Genomic DNA, 14,621 nt, shown 5'->3' on the forward strand with positions numbered 1-14,621 from the left:
CCATGCCACCTGTCCAGCTCTGCCTAGGTAATGCAGCACAGTGCTAGCAAGCATCGGCTCTGTGACTTGGACCTGGGCCAGGCAGGGAGATGGCCTGTTAGTAGCTGTCACTCACATGACTGGGTTGGTTGTGTGGCTGTGCAAGAGGATTCGGCAATGGAAGACTTCTGCCAAGATTTCCTGCATGACAGCATCTCTATACAGCAGACCACGGCCTGACTGAGCTTCTTCCTGCACTTCCTAAAAGCTGGCTGCAAAGGTAAGGAGTTGTGACATTTCCAGGCTGCCCTATTTGGAGGTCTCTGCAAACACAAGCTGCTCCCTGTCAGAGTGCTGCGGGCTGCATGTTAACAGCATGAAGGTACTGGCTCAGAAGGGGAGAGAGTAGGACTCTCGCACCAGTTTTACCCTCATAAGGTGGCCTGCCCCTGTGCAAGTAGAGGGCTGTGCTCCCAGAATATGCCTCACTGTCATTTCTTCTCACTCAGCCTCTCTGGACAGCATGCAGGGAATCATCATCACTCAGCAGGCTTAAAACAAGCCGAAAGCATCAAAAACAAATGAGAAAAATGGCTCGAGGCAAGGGTTGAAATAACAACAAAGGTAGTACTTTAGAAAGGTGAGATGATGGTGGAAAGATGCCTTATGATAAATGCACAAAACTCTTTAGGCTTGTAGCTTCTGCTCCTGCCATAAACTCCACTGGACAAGGTATTCTAGATTTCATCGTCTCCATCCTCCCCTGTGAAATAAATGTGATTCCCTCCTTGGCTTCCTCTCCTTGAGGACAAAGTCAGCCCATCAGTTTGTCTTTGGTAAGGTACCTGGATAAAGGTCTTGGAGTCAAAGGCAACATTTCCTATCTTTGGAGGGATTACTGTGGCTTTTCTGAAGCACCTTTTATTTCCCAACAGCTTTCTTGAACTGTGATGACCAGCACATGGTGCAGTATTCCAGCACAGATACCTGCCTATAATTAATACCGGCTCACTCTTGTTCCTCTTCCTTCTCTTTCCCTTCAGGACATTGTCTTAGAGGACAGTGAGTTTATCTTCTAGACTAAAATCACCCATGGATGCCTGCTTCTAGAGGTCACTGCTTTTCAGGAGAGCTAGAGGTCCTTGGAGGAAACAATGAATTATTTCCCTTTACATTCCCCATCTCCATTTTGCAGTCTGTCAGGTTTAAATCTGCTTCATCCACACCACGCTTATCCTGCTTTGTTCTAAATTCCTCCTCAAAATGACAGTCAGTATCTATTCAAATGCTTCATATGGCAATCCTGTTATCATTATCAACCAAACGTGTAATTTTCTCCTCCTCTCCTCTCCCCAAAAGTATATGATCTTAGTTTATTAGATTCTATTTCTATAAAACAAGCCATGGTATGAGGTGCAATAAAAATATAGAGAAAGGTGATGAGGCATCTTATTGCCACCTCTGAATTCTGATTGGATTCCTAGGTAGGCAAGATATTTAGGCATCAGAAAGACTAAGCATGTTAATCCCTCTTAAAATCTTGGCTGCCAAAGCAGAGGTGAACACTGGAGGCTCTTCTAAGGGCATAATACTGTTGAACTTAACAGGACTGTAACTTCTTGTAATTTCCTTGTGTACCTTTAGCTAGAAACTCCTGACAGGATGCTTATGTCTGAATTCATCTACTGGAGAAGAAGTGATTATTGGAAATGTAAAGATGATGGTTTCACATTACAGTGTATGTGTAAGTCCTTTATTGAGACTTGAGATCTTTAAGATCCTCTCAAAGGTAATCAATGGCACTTTAGTACCCTTTGAAGCTTTTATTCACAACACTTGCCTGCTACTTTGTGCCACATTGACTTAACTATTTTCCTCCAATTAAAAAAAAAATATATAATTAAAAAATATATATATATTACTCCAGATCTGCATTTAAGATGCTGTAAATGTGGTGGGTGATCTGCCAACCTCTCTCACACAGTACATCAGGTGCTCCCTTTCTACGGTTAAATCTGGGGTCATCATCACATTTTCATATACCCTAGAACAGCAGTGGGCTGATGGATTGATTTACTTTGTGCTAGCCATTCTGAGAACTGGTCCACTGCGCCTTCAAAGAGCTCAACAGGACTGGGATTGACCTCCTGAGTTACAGCGCTTGAAAATACCTGATGAAACTCTAATGGAAATGGGGCTGCAAAGCTCTGAATGTGCTATATTGTATACGCTTCATGAATGAGAGCTGGATGCTCTTTAAAAATGTAATTTGCAAATTTTAAGTCTTCACAGATGTTTAGAGGTTGATTTGGGACCTTAAATAGGCTGCTTCTTTTTTCCCCTCCCCCCACTACAATTTTAATCTTGCACAGCCATATGAGCTATCAGTATCAGAAACAGCTGCTTTGGTCCAGCCCATAATATCTTTCCTGAGAAGGAAGAACTGTCACAAACAACCTGTAAGAGATGTTAGTCACGTTCCTTGGTGTAATACTGGAAGCATCCAGTTATTATGCTGGTGAAAGTGGTGTGAGAGTCAATTTAGAACAAAATAAAATAGCTATGTGCAAGATCTTTGAAGAAGAGACTGTAAATGTGCAACATGAAACAAGGAAATTGTTTCAGCTTCCTTATGATTTTAAGTCATATTTCATTTACTCTGCTACCACTGCTATCACAGCAATAAGAACATTATAAAGGCTGTCAGTAGGAGCCAAGATGGCACCAAACCTGAAGACTTACTTTTCATAATCTCTAAAACCTGCACTGTCCTCAAGAAATCTTACACCTCTTTAAAACTATAAGATCATTAATGTTGGAAAAGACCTCTAAAATCACCAAATCCAATCCCAGCCCACCCCCACCATGCCCACTGACCACATCTCTGAGTGCCACATCCCCATGGTTCTTGAATACCTCCAGTGACGGTGACACCACCACCTCCCTGAACAGCTGTGCCACTGCATCACCACTCCTTAGGAGAATAATTTTTTCCTAATATCCAACTTGAACCTCCTCTGGTGCAACTTGAGGCTCTCACCTCTTGTCCCAACACTGTCACCTGGGAGCAGAGGCCAACCACCACTTTGTCACAGCCTTCTTTCATGCAGTTGCAGAGAGCAATAAGGTCTCCCCTGAGCCTCCTCTTCTCCAGACTGAACCACCCCAGTTCCCTCAGCCGCTGCCCATAAAATTTGTGCTCCAGGCTCTTCACAGCCTTGCTGCCCTTCTCTGGATGCGTTCCAGGGCCTCAGTGCTTTTCTTGTAAGGAAAGCCTCCATCCCAGAATCAACCACTCTGTTTTTTTCTTTCTTCTCTTTTTTTTGTCATATCACACTCTGCAGTGCTTAATAACCTCATGCTTTTCTGTTGATTTCTTTCTATGGCAGAAGTCAGAGGCATTTACATTTCATGGATATAAATTGCCAAACGACACCTTTGAAAATATATCAAAAACTATAATTTATTCATCTGCCTAAGAGATGCCATGAATCTCTCGTTCTTCCATACCTTAAATTCAGCAAAGCTCTTCTGCAGGCAGTTTTCCTTGTAGCTCAGCCTTATTTCGAAGGAAAGCATCTTCCCAAGCGCAGCATTGTGCCCCACCTGTGAGAAAGACCAGAAAGAGTTCAGGGATCAGCACCCCAGGGTCATGCATGACCCATGTTGGAGTTGGCAATGCTATTCCCTGTGACTGGGAGCACAAAAAATTTGAAGCGAGGCGTGAAATATTTAACCAGGCTGCCACTATGTAAAAATGATAGAGTGGGCCTGAACGGAACATCTGTCAGTGAGGTGGCAGCTGGCGGAGCCCGGCAAGGATTTCCTGGAGAGAAATGGGGCATAACTTACTAATAGAGAGTTGCAATGCTGAGCTGTGTGGGAGGGCGAGGGAAGCATGTGTGAGTGAGCGTGAAGAGCAAGAAGAACAAATGCCCTGAGGAACCTCATTTGGAAGGGCAAACATGAGTGCTGCAGCATGAGAGAGGAGATACAGATGAGAGCAGGAATGTGTGCACCTAGGAGGGTGATTCCTCATTGCCCAGAGGTTCTTGCTACCCTGGCTCTGACAATGAAAGATGATCCTAGACCTCTTTCCTTGTAGATTTTTGTAGGTGCAGATGTCTAGCTGTGGAGAAAGAGAAGCCCCAGGCCTTTTAAGAAAGGGAGACATAGAGCAAGCTGATGATTTTCCTTGGTATTTCCACTGCAAATGGGAAGGCATTCAGGGCACAGCCTAGCAAAAACCAAGAGCTTTTGAGTTTAAACATCGTCCAACATAGTATGGAGGGAGGTGAGGATGATACTACTCTTCTTTCTGCACGTGTACTTTCAAAGAAGCTTCAGCTGACCTTCCCCAGGGCAGACGGTGAGTGGTCCACTGCTGGCTTACTCCTTGCTCCCACCAACAGCCCACTTCTCCCTGCACTGAACTCATGGTTGGATGTCCATGGGAAGGGACATAAGCAGCCACTTACACTCAGCAGGTATTACATAGCTCTAGGTCATCCCCTCCAGGGCATAGGGAGGTGAGACTGGAGGAAGAATGGGCACTAGAGAGAGGCAACCAGAGAGAGGGTGAAACCACATCTGAGAGGGAGCAGGCTGTGGCTACTGAGGAGGGGTGCTTGGAGTGACCTTCAGGGATGAGATGCAAAGGTTAAGAAATGCAGTAATTAATTTCCCCACCGTTACCACTGCCCTCCTGCAGATACTACTGCTGTCTGTTGAGCTTAGCAGTGCTTTACGAAAAACTATTTCCACTTTTTGCACTAAGGCAGAGAATGCCAGGCACTGGCAGATTTATCCATGACCCAGGGTAATGGAAAGGGTTAATCAGCCAGGGTACATGGTTAAGAGCATGAGTGTGGGAGACAATGAGAGAACAGAGTTGGACTCAACTTTGCATTCTCCCCCACACTCATTTTGGAGGGTGTTTCAGGGACAGGCTGTGAGGAATGCACACTATCTAATCTGCATGTATAATGTAAATATGCACATTTTTATTTGCTCTCTCCATCTGCAGGGAACTTGCTGGCATCAGAGTGGCCATGTGGTCTCATAGCAAAGTTTCCTTGCAAAAAGAAAGGAGGGGACCTAGCAAGGCTGCTTGCTCTTCACTTCATGTGCACATTGTGCAAATGAGTGCACATAGACCATCTTACTTGCACTTTCACGTGTTGGCTCTTTGCTCCTAGGGCCTTTAAATAAAGGTTGGATCAGTCTCCTTACATTTGACTGAATGGGAAAGTCAGGGTGGAGGGTGGGAAAGAGAAGAAATTACACCTGGCCACTCTTAAATGATAATTTCTAATCTCTTTCTCCAGCTAAGGAAGAAATAATTAATATGGGGTAAATTGCTTTAGTCTTTTGGCATACCAAAAATTAAGTGGAGGTAAAATCAAAAATGCTAAGTTTTTTTTTCAGGCTGAGAAAATCAAAATGTTTCATCCGAGATCATCAAAATAAAGCATCCAGGCTGTATTTTTGGCCGTTTTTCTTTTCCTGATTGCATTTGAAGCAAGTTGAGTAATTTGCAGATTGACTAAACCAGCCTGATTCTGCATTTTTGCTGAAGAATAATTTCCGCCAAGAGCTTTTCACCAGCTTCACTGTGGCCTTCTGAACAATGATGCTTGCACTGGCTGGGGAGCACCACCAGCAGCTGGAGTCACTTGCCCTGTCATCAACAGCCTGCAGTGCTCAAAGTCCTGTGTGCCCTATTAATTGTCTGTCTCCTGACTGGCGGAAATATCTGACTTTGTTGTGTTAAACTTGCAATTTGATGACTTGAAATCAGGGAGAGGTGTTGCTGTGCAGCAGCTAAGGGTGTAACAGCACAGAAATTTGCAAAAAATCACCAGGATCTAATAAAAAGTTCCTTTATAATGTCTTCCAAGAATCTACTTCTGCCTTTCTGTTTTTGTTTTTGTTTTTAAGGGCATGACTGACTAAGATGTGTTTTTAATCTATTTTCCATATTGTTCCACAGCATGCATGTGTATGTGTGCAAGGTATTTGTGTGTATGTGGTTGTGACAGTATAAATATTAATAGCACAAGGGTGAGAATACATGTGGCCCTCAAATGAGGTTATATAAACACACAGCTGCTGTGCTATTTGTAAATTTATAAAGACACATTTCCATCAAGAGTGTGAAAGTCAAATAAGCATGCAGAGAGAGAGAGCACATATGCTTCATAAACTGTGCAAGAAGCCTATAGGAATTACATGGTGCTGCTTAAATCATGGTCCCACTGAGGTCAACTGGAGCCATGTCACTGACTTCACTGGGATCAAGACTTGGCACAATGCACTTGCTGTGATTTCCCTGGGTAAGCCAGATCAAGCTACTGGAAAAAGCAAAGATCTCACTCCTATCACAGTAGCAAAAGAGCTGCCTGCTCCCTAGTGGCTGGCTGACATCTGAGCCAGATGGGGACGATGCAGCCATGTAGCAGCCACAGAAGATAACCTCCACTCTGGCTTCTCACAGACTCTGCTGCTGTTGAGAGAACAGAATCTGGATAGGATGCTGCACAGGGAGCTCTGCAGCTGCCTCCCTGCATTCCCCTAAGCACTGAGCTATGCTAGAGAGATGCAGTGGTGGTGCATCAGCCAGGCCAACAAAAGAGCATCGCTTGTGTATTTGGAAGGTGATATGTTGACAGCACGCAGGCCAGATATGTGAACTGCCACACAGTCCCATTGTTGTGGCTTCAGCAGCTGCTTGCACTCACGCTTTCCCCAGGGAGGTTTTATAGTTACTGTCAGACCTCATTCTGGATGACAGAATTTGATGGGTTTCATCCCAGAGACAAGGTGGAGCACAAAATGCGATGAGTCAGAGGCAGGAAGGTTTCAACTATGTGTACAAATTATTTGGCCAGAGAAATGGATTAAGAAATTTATAAAGCCTCATCTTCTCCATGCAGTATTACATTTCTCTTACTGCACAAGGTGATACTCAGACCCCAGCAGCAAGTCTAGGATCCTTCTTTGAGCTCACAGAATGATCTTGGCAATGACAGCAGCATTTGAGTCAGGGACATCTTCCCTAGAGGCTATTCTCAGCCTGCTGCATCAGAGCAAATCCGTGCCCAACTCAGAAAAAGGCTCTGGAGTGTTGGTATACATTCTGTACTCCTCAAGGTATGGTAGAAGTGGAGTTATGTGAAACCATACCCTACATTTCCACAGCCTTCCTGGGTCAGCCTCCCTCATGGGGAAAGAATGGTTCTGATTTGATACAGTGTTGGCCCAGAACTCTTGAGAAACAGTGAAGAGAAATAGGTATGGCCAGGTGGCAGCTCAGATCTCAGGTGAGCTAAGGAAGGCAGGCTGAATTTGGTTCTTTGGTTGGGAAAACTTACCTTCTAATGTCTGACTTATATTGTCCTTAGTGGAGGGGATCCATCTGGGGGAGTAATTTTGCAGCAGGTTGGGTTGTGTGTACTGCAGTGCTGCACACTAACCACCCTCTGTGGTCAAGACCCGATACTGAAATGAGAATAACAGCTTTTCAGGTAATTGAATTTTCAGTTCACTAGCAGTAACACTTCTTTTCTGTATTGTTTTTGACTAGTTGTTTTCAAGCTGAAAGTTAAAGAAAAAAATCGTCTTAGTTTGATAAAGACACTTTTTGTCCCTTTATAACAGGTGATAGCTGGGTTTTGACCACAACTTTAAATATTAAATGTAAGGTGATTTCAAACTAAACTAAATATACAATGGAAAGATCAAAATATTTTGTTTGAAAATCACAAAATGTAAAATTGAGATGCAAATAACAAGTTTGATGTCAAAATGAAGTTTCTGAATTCCCCCTCCAGCCTCTGAGAAGGATTCAGTGAAGCAAATACAAAATTGCAAAAAAGTTGCTGTGTTACTAAAACTGCATTACCAATGAAAGAAAATAATCCCAAAATGTCTTTCTGATCTAAAAAGCGATTCCACAAATGCAAGAGATCAGGCAGATGTTTCTTGGACACAGTGTGGAACTGCTTTAGTTACGGTTTCAGCAAGTCACCCCTAGGCTTTACGTTAATGTCTCTGCTCAGTGATCACAAACCTCTTGTAATTTGGTACATAAAAACGTCCTGCTAGCACCATCAGGGATGGAAGATAGCTCCCCTCATTCAGACCACAGTATAACAGCAATGTGAGCTTGATTTATCATACCTTTCTTGCAGTTATTTGTATTTGTTCCAGCCAGCAGACTGGCTTTTGCGATGTTCAGTTCTAATGTGGGGAGAAGGCCCTGAAGAGAGCGATACAAATTTTATGGGAATGGTTTGCATTTCATCCCAGGGGTTTCTTTGCTGTTTAAGCAAAACATGAGAGAAGAAAGGGAGTAAGGGAAATCATAGAAGCATTTGAGTTAAAAGGGACCTTTAAAGGCCATCTGGTCCAACTCCCCCACACTGAACAGAAACACCTACAGCTGATCAGGTGCTCAGAGCTTCATCCAGCCTGACCTTGGGTGTCTGTAGGGATGGGGCACCCGCCACCTCTCTGGGCAACCAGTGCCAGTGCCTCACCACCCTTACTGTAAAAAACATTTTCCTTATATCCAATCTAAATCTCCTTTCTTTTAGTTAGAAACAATTTTCCCTTGTTCTGTCACATCAGACCCCGCTAAAGAGTCTGTCCCCTTCTTTCTTATAGCCCCTTTAGGTACTGAGAACCCACTCTCATGTCTCCCTGGAGCCTTCTGACCCCCAGGCTGCATAGCCCCAGCTCTCAGCCTGTATTTTTAGAGGCATTCTATCCTTTGGGTCATTTTTGTAGCCCTCCTCTGAACACACTTCAACAGGTCCATATCTCTCCTGTACTGAGGACTCCACATCTCTTCCCTCATCTGATTTCTGTGTCTGTGGAGTGGAGTGGAGGAGGCACACAGCTTTTGCAGAGGAGGACTGGGGATAAGTCAGGAAGTCAAGTCAGAGGTTGATATTCCATTCAGTGGACAAAAGAAGCAGCCAGCCCTCCTCTGGGTGTGTAACATATTTGTAGGCAGGGAGAGAAAAACCTGGAGTGGGAAATTTAACCCAGCCTACGGACGCACAAAGAAGAATGCCAATCTCTCTATGCCTTCTGACTCAAGCATGGTCACAGAGACCTCATATTGCATTGTTTGGGGTGGGATTTGAGGCAGATGGAGGGAAGGAGCCACTGCCTGAATCGAGCGGGGTGATTGCATGCTGCCAGAGAGCCGCTCTCCTCAGCACAGCTCCTCAGGCCTGTACTTAGCTCAGCTGGATGGCCTGGCCTGAAGCTCCTGCTCTGTTATTATCCAGACGGGGGTATTCAAAGCTGCTCGAAATGTCCGTGATTGTGCAGGCAGTAGGTGGCAATTTGCAAGCGAGGGCCCTGCATTGAGGTTGACAGGACAGTGGGCGACCAACGGAGGTGGCAGCAGGCCTTGGGCAGGCGATGGCTGCGTGCTCCCCCTTCTCAACCTCTCAGTTCATCCCTTCTGCATGGGAGATGGCAATGCAGGCTCACTAAACTCGTTCGCCTGGCCGTCTCCAAACACGTGTGATAGAGGAGACAGTTTATCTCACCATGGATGAACTCAGGAGCTTATTCAGTTGAAAACTTTTCCCAATTACAACTATCTAAACATCTACAATACTCTCTGAGCCATGAGGTCTGGGATACGACCATGGGGCCCTCAGCCTGGCAGCTTTCAGGAGCTTTGGTTCACCTGGCATGCATGCCCTGCTCGGCTTTAGCTGTGATCTGTCCTCACTGCCACCCTTCAGATGAGAATCCCCTGTGATTTCTCCATGTCCCTCTGATGCATGCATCTTTCACTTTGATTTTCCTCTCCTGTTGTTGGCAGCTCAAAGAGCTGCCAAGTACCCAGGCTATGTGATTGCATATTCCCCACCTCCCTTCGTGATGGATATTAATCTGCTCTGCTGTATTTCTCTCTGATTTCCTTCAGTAAACACTAGTAAGGAGTGCATGGGAAGATGAAAGGAGGCATCCTGCAAAGTCAAGCATGACCCTGGAAGCAGCAGGGGTTCAGGGATAAGTCTGTCTTAGCCCGGAACTATACTCTGAGCCAGGCTGAGAACTGATGTGTAAGACGTAAAATTGGGTACAACTGCTTAGGAATCACATTACATTTGACATCCACGACACTGCTGGCTGAATAATCAAAACATACAAAAATCTGTGGAAATATCTCTAGGAAAACTGCAGAAAAGTCATGACTTTGTTAATTGTTCCATACCAGATTATTTGGCTCCAATTATGTTCTTCCAGAGAAATAAACTGCTTCTTATCCCCACCCTGATAGTTATGGAGCAATGGAGTAATTACCTGCGATGTTGCACTTAAATAGCAAAGCCACCAACATTATTAAAGCTGCAATAAACTATAGGATACAACTGACCTCCGCAGTTCTTCCCACAATATTTGTCTATTTTGCAATTTTGGATCTATGAACCCCTGCTATTCTCTGTCCCTTTGAAATAACAGTGTCTGCTCTATACTTTGCTTTTCCACCACAGATCTCAAAGTGCTTCACAAAGGCAAGTATCATTACTATCATTTTATGGATGAGAAATCTGGACGCAGGGAGGTTAACTGCCATTGTGCTACCCTACATTTACTCTTCTTCCAACAGATCATCTGTCTACGATGCAGGTCAAATTTCTCATTCATTCCTGGATCTCTTTCCCTTCAGTATTACTTCCCTGTTCATCCCAGTAGAATCCAAAAGCCTATTCAGAGGCTTAAATTTATGTAGAGTTATTGACACTGTGTTCTGCTCTTTGTCTCCCTGAGGTTCCTGGAAATTCTGCTATTCTTGCCTGCTTTAAAAAAAGCTGAGATAATTTCTTTTTCTGTGAGCACAGATTAGAAAAACAGATCTGATTCATGTGTCTCCCAAAGTCTGAGGGAGCCTGACTGTGGGAATCCAGTCCAGACTCCTTGCAGGATAAAGGACAATTATTCATTTTTTAGATTTAGGTTTCTACCTCAGCAAAGTGCCTGGCTTCAGAGGATGAAGTGGTATCTCTTCATATTGGATCCTTCTTGGCCCATCTTTGCTCAATACTTAGGTTCATGATAAAAAGTTCAGAGGAAGTATATTTTAGACTGCAGCCCAAACCTGACCTTTTTTCACCCAGCACGGTGAGGAAAGAAAATGAATCTTTGCCTTTGAATGATAAGCTGTTTAAAAATAGGGCTCATAATGGCAACATTGACAGACTTTCATTTATGGCAGCTTCGGTATGATGAGGATAGTATATTTCACGGAGCTGGAAGGAGCAACAAGAGAAAAGAGAAGAAGAAAATAACATAATTTCTCTCAGAGGTGTTGCCCCTGGAAAACCAATTACTGGTTCTGTACTTCTGGAGGATGTGAAGCGGTTAGCAAAATATCAAGCAGAAGATACTTTTGTCACATCTGAATTTCTCTTTGGGAGATTGTGGATAGGACACCAAAGGCAGAACAGGTAAAATTACATAATTCAGTCAGTCGATCTGCAGATGCTTCTTTGCACAAGAACCTTCTCACCCCAAAACCTTTTCTGCATTGTACACTTTGGTGGAAGCAGAGTAAGCTCATCCTCATTAGAAGACCACTAAAATAGCTGTACAACGACAGATTAAAGGTTCTTCAACTCAAAATCCTGTCTCTGATAGGGTTTTAAATAACAGTATGAGAATAAGGCAAACATTTATGCCTCCTTCACAGCTTACTGAATTTCTACTGGTTTTCGCCTTGCATTATTTTAGTTCCCCTGTTGCAGTCCCCATGCACAGATTCTTCTAGTTGCATATCATGGTACAGTACTGATGTTTGCACCTGAATCTTACATCTAACTATGAGCCACACTGCATACAGTCTTTGCAAACCAAGGTCAAAGGCATTTGCTCACTAGTAGGCATGACTATGCAAAGTCTTCAGAGTAATTCTTAAGGACAGAATAATTAGAGGCATGGAAGTAAATGCAAAACAGGATTAAATGTTAAATAGAGAGATACAGAGTTTCAGACTATCTCAGTATCCTTCTTTCATAAGATAATTGATTTTCTAGACAAAGAAAATGCAGTAGATCTAATCTATCTAGATTTCGGTAAAGCATTCGATGTGGTGTCGCATGAGGAATTGTTTCATTGGATAAGATGGGGTATAGCACAGGCATTGTAAAACAAACAAGGAAACAGCTGAAGGGAAAACAACAACAGGTTTGTTTCAAGGATAAAGTGTCCGGTAAGAGGAGGGACAGTACGGGGTGTCCTAAAGAGGCTTCCTGGAGGCTAATCTGGCGTAAACTTTCATAAATGCTCTGTGTACAAAAAGTGCAGCTACTTTTCTGTGAGTACAAACCTGGAAAATCTCAGCCCTGGTTAGACTGCACTTCGAGTACTGTATTCAACTTCAGGCTCCTCACTACAAGAAAGACTTCGAAGGCCTTGAGTATGTTTAGAGAAGCTGGTGAGGGGTCTGGAGCACACGTTTAATGAGGGGCAGCTGAGGAAACTGGGATTATTTAGTTTGGAGCAAAGGAGGCTCACAGGTGACCTTATTTCTCTCTACAACTGCCTGAAGGGAGGTTGTGGTGAGGTGGGAATTGGCCTCTGCTCCCAGGTAACAGCAGTAGGTTGAAAGGGAATGACCTCATGTTGCACCAAGGGAAGTATATTAGGAAAATCTTGTTGTTCAAGAAATGTTTAGAGGTTGTATTGAGGGACATGGTTTAGTGGGAAATATTGGTGATAGGTGGATGGTTGGACTGGATGATCTTAGAGGTCTTTTCCAGCTTTGGTGATTGTATGATTCTATGAAATGGGAAGAAGGATTGAGCTGCCATACAAGAAGAGTTACATGATTTTGAGAGTTGGAATAACAGAAAAAAGATGGGATCTACTAGTATAGATTGTAATATCATGAACTTAAGTAGCAGAAAAAGAGAAAAATACGGATGTTGTGACCGATGGCAAGGCAGGTAGCTGTGACTCATCAATGCGATGTCATAATTAAAAATGTCAGTGTGAGGTGTGGGGATAGCAGCTGGTGTATTTCTGTTTCATAGTACTGAACCTATTGTGCAGTATTGTGCAAGGCTGGATCTTTGATCTGGTGACTGACTCTGAAGAGGTATAGTCAGAAAAAGGAGCTGTCACGGAACTGATGTGATTGAGAGACTGGAGACATGGTCCTACCAGATAACCTGATGTTGAAGACTGAGATAGCCATGTTTGCAATTCACATGCTGTAAACACCAGGTGGGAACAAAAACACTTTAACCTAACGGACAAGGCTGCTAAAAAAAAATGTACCTGTAAAGTAAAAATATATTCACAGACACATTCAGCTTAGATTTCAGAGAATGTTCTCATTCCACCAGAATAATGAACATCTACTTGGAGAAATGATTTTTAAAAAGCCTGCTAAGTTCAAGACGGAAAAGGCTTGGCTATATCACAGCTGGTCTGGGGGAGACATGCACAGTACATTCCCAGAATATTCCACCTCCATCACTGTTTTTTAGCCACTTTTTAATCAGCACACAGAAATGAAATCATAAAACAGTATGAATAAGGAAACAAACAGCCAATCTCCTGGTTATATGTTCTATCAATCCCCTGCTGGTACCTTGGCTTAGAATTATTTGTGTTCATTCTCAGCGTCCCGTATCTTACCAGTTCAGTTTCTAACACATATTGTTGCATTGCAGTTAGGTATGTTTTGCTCAGACTGAAATATAATATTCACAACTCCCTGATAGCTGTGAGATTCCCTTTAATATGAACTTCAGAGGTGAATCCTACACCCCAACAACAGAGACATATTATTTACATTTTAAAATGACCTTCCTCTTCATCCAGACAACAGTGGTCAATCTAAATTATGTTGCTCCAATAAAATGTAGTTATAGCTGATGAGGTCAGATGCACTATTTTTTCTTCTCTAGGCATAGCCTGCAGCATCAGTTTGTAGTGGGTAGATGGCACTTATAGAGTGATCTCTGCATTGCAAAAACAGATTGACACGATGGGCATGAACAGTTTAGCAGGCTGGAAACTGGTAAGCTGGTGTTTACAAGCAAATTGGTGTAAGTGCAGGCTGTTTCGTTTTTGAGAACAACACCAGGGTGCTTTGAAGTCGCATGCTGCAACAGCTGCTTAACAATTAACTGAAGGAAAAATTATAAAAATAAAGAGAAGAAAAAATAATAGCCTTTGAAAAGTGACAAAACATTGTCTAGTCTTTGAACCCATATAAAGATGTAGCATCCAGGAAATGAAGAATGTTTTGTGTACAAGACACCTCTTACTGTATGTTCTCAACTTACCTTCAACTAACTTAATTTGATAACTCTTCATTTTCTTATTGTAAAAGTCAGTGAATTTTAATTCTCTATTGACATCTTCTACAGTGAAATAACAGTGGAAGGAGACAAACTTATTGTGTCCCATAGGTTTTGGCCACTCAGACCTTTGAGGACTATAAATTACACCTGCTGCACAGCTGGAACAATTCAATGGCAGAAACTAGAGCATCTTGAAGACCCTATATTTTCTCTTTTTTTTTTTCTCCCTTAATTCCCAGACTTATTTTGAGATGGATACATCCTACAATGCCAATGTAACTTGCAGGTGTTTCCTGTCAC

The 14,621-nt window shown here is 43.1% G+C and overlaps 1 long non-coding RNA gene across 1 annotated transcript in view; it reads right to left on the minus strand.

The window, feature by feature from the left end:
* Nucleotides 1-3,346: 3,346 nt before the first annotated feature.
* The window catches only part of LOC116217099, a 48,859-nt gene continuing 37,584 nt past the window's right edge, over nt 3,347-14,621 (minus strand). Inside the window, exons 4-5 of the long non-coding RNA XR_004161067.1 lie at nt 7,353-7,479; nt 3,347-3,585 (exon numbers count right to left, since the gene is read on the minus strand). This is a non-coding gene — a long non-coding RNA (uncharacterized LOC116217099). The remainder of the gene's footprint in view (nt 3,586-7,352; nt 7,480-14,621) is intronic.

The sequence above is a fragment of the Meleagris gallopavo genome, chromosome 12 (assembly GCF_000146605.3).
Source record: "Meleagris gallopavo isolate NT-WF06-2002-E0010 breed Aviagen turkey brand Nicholas breeding stock chromosome 12, Turkey_5.1, whole genome shotgun sequence".
Classification (NCBI taxonomy): Eukaryota; Metazoa; Chordata; class Aves; order Galliformes; family Phasianidae; genus Meleagris; species Meleagris gallopavo.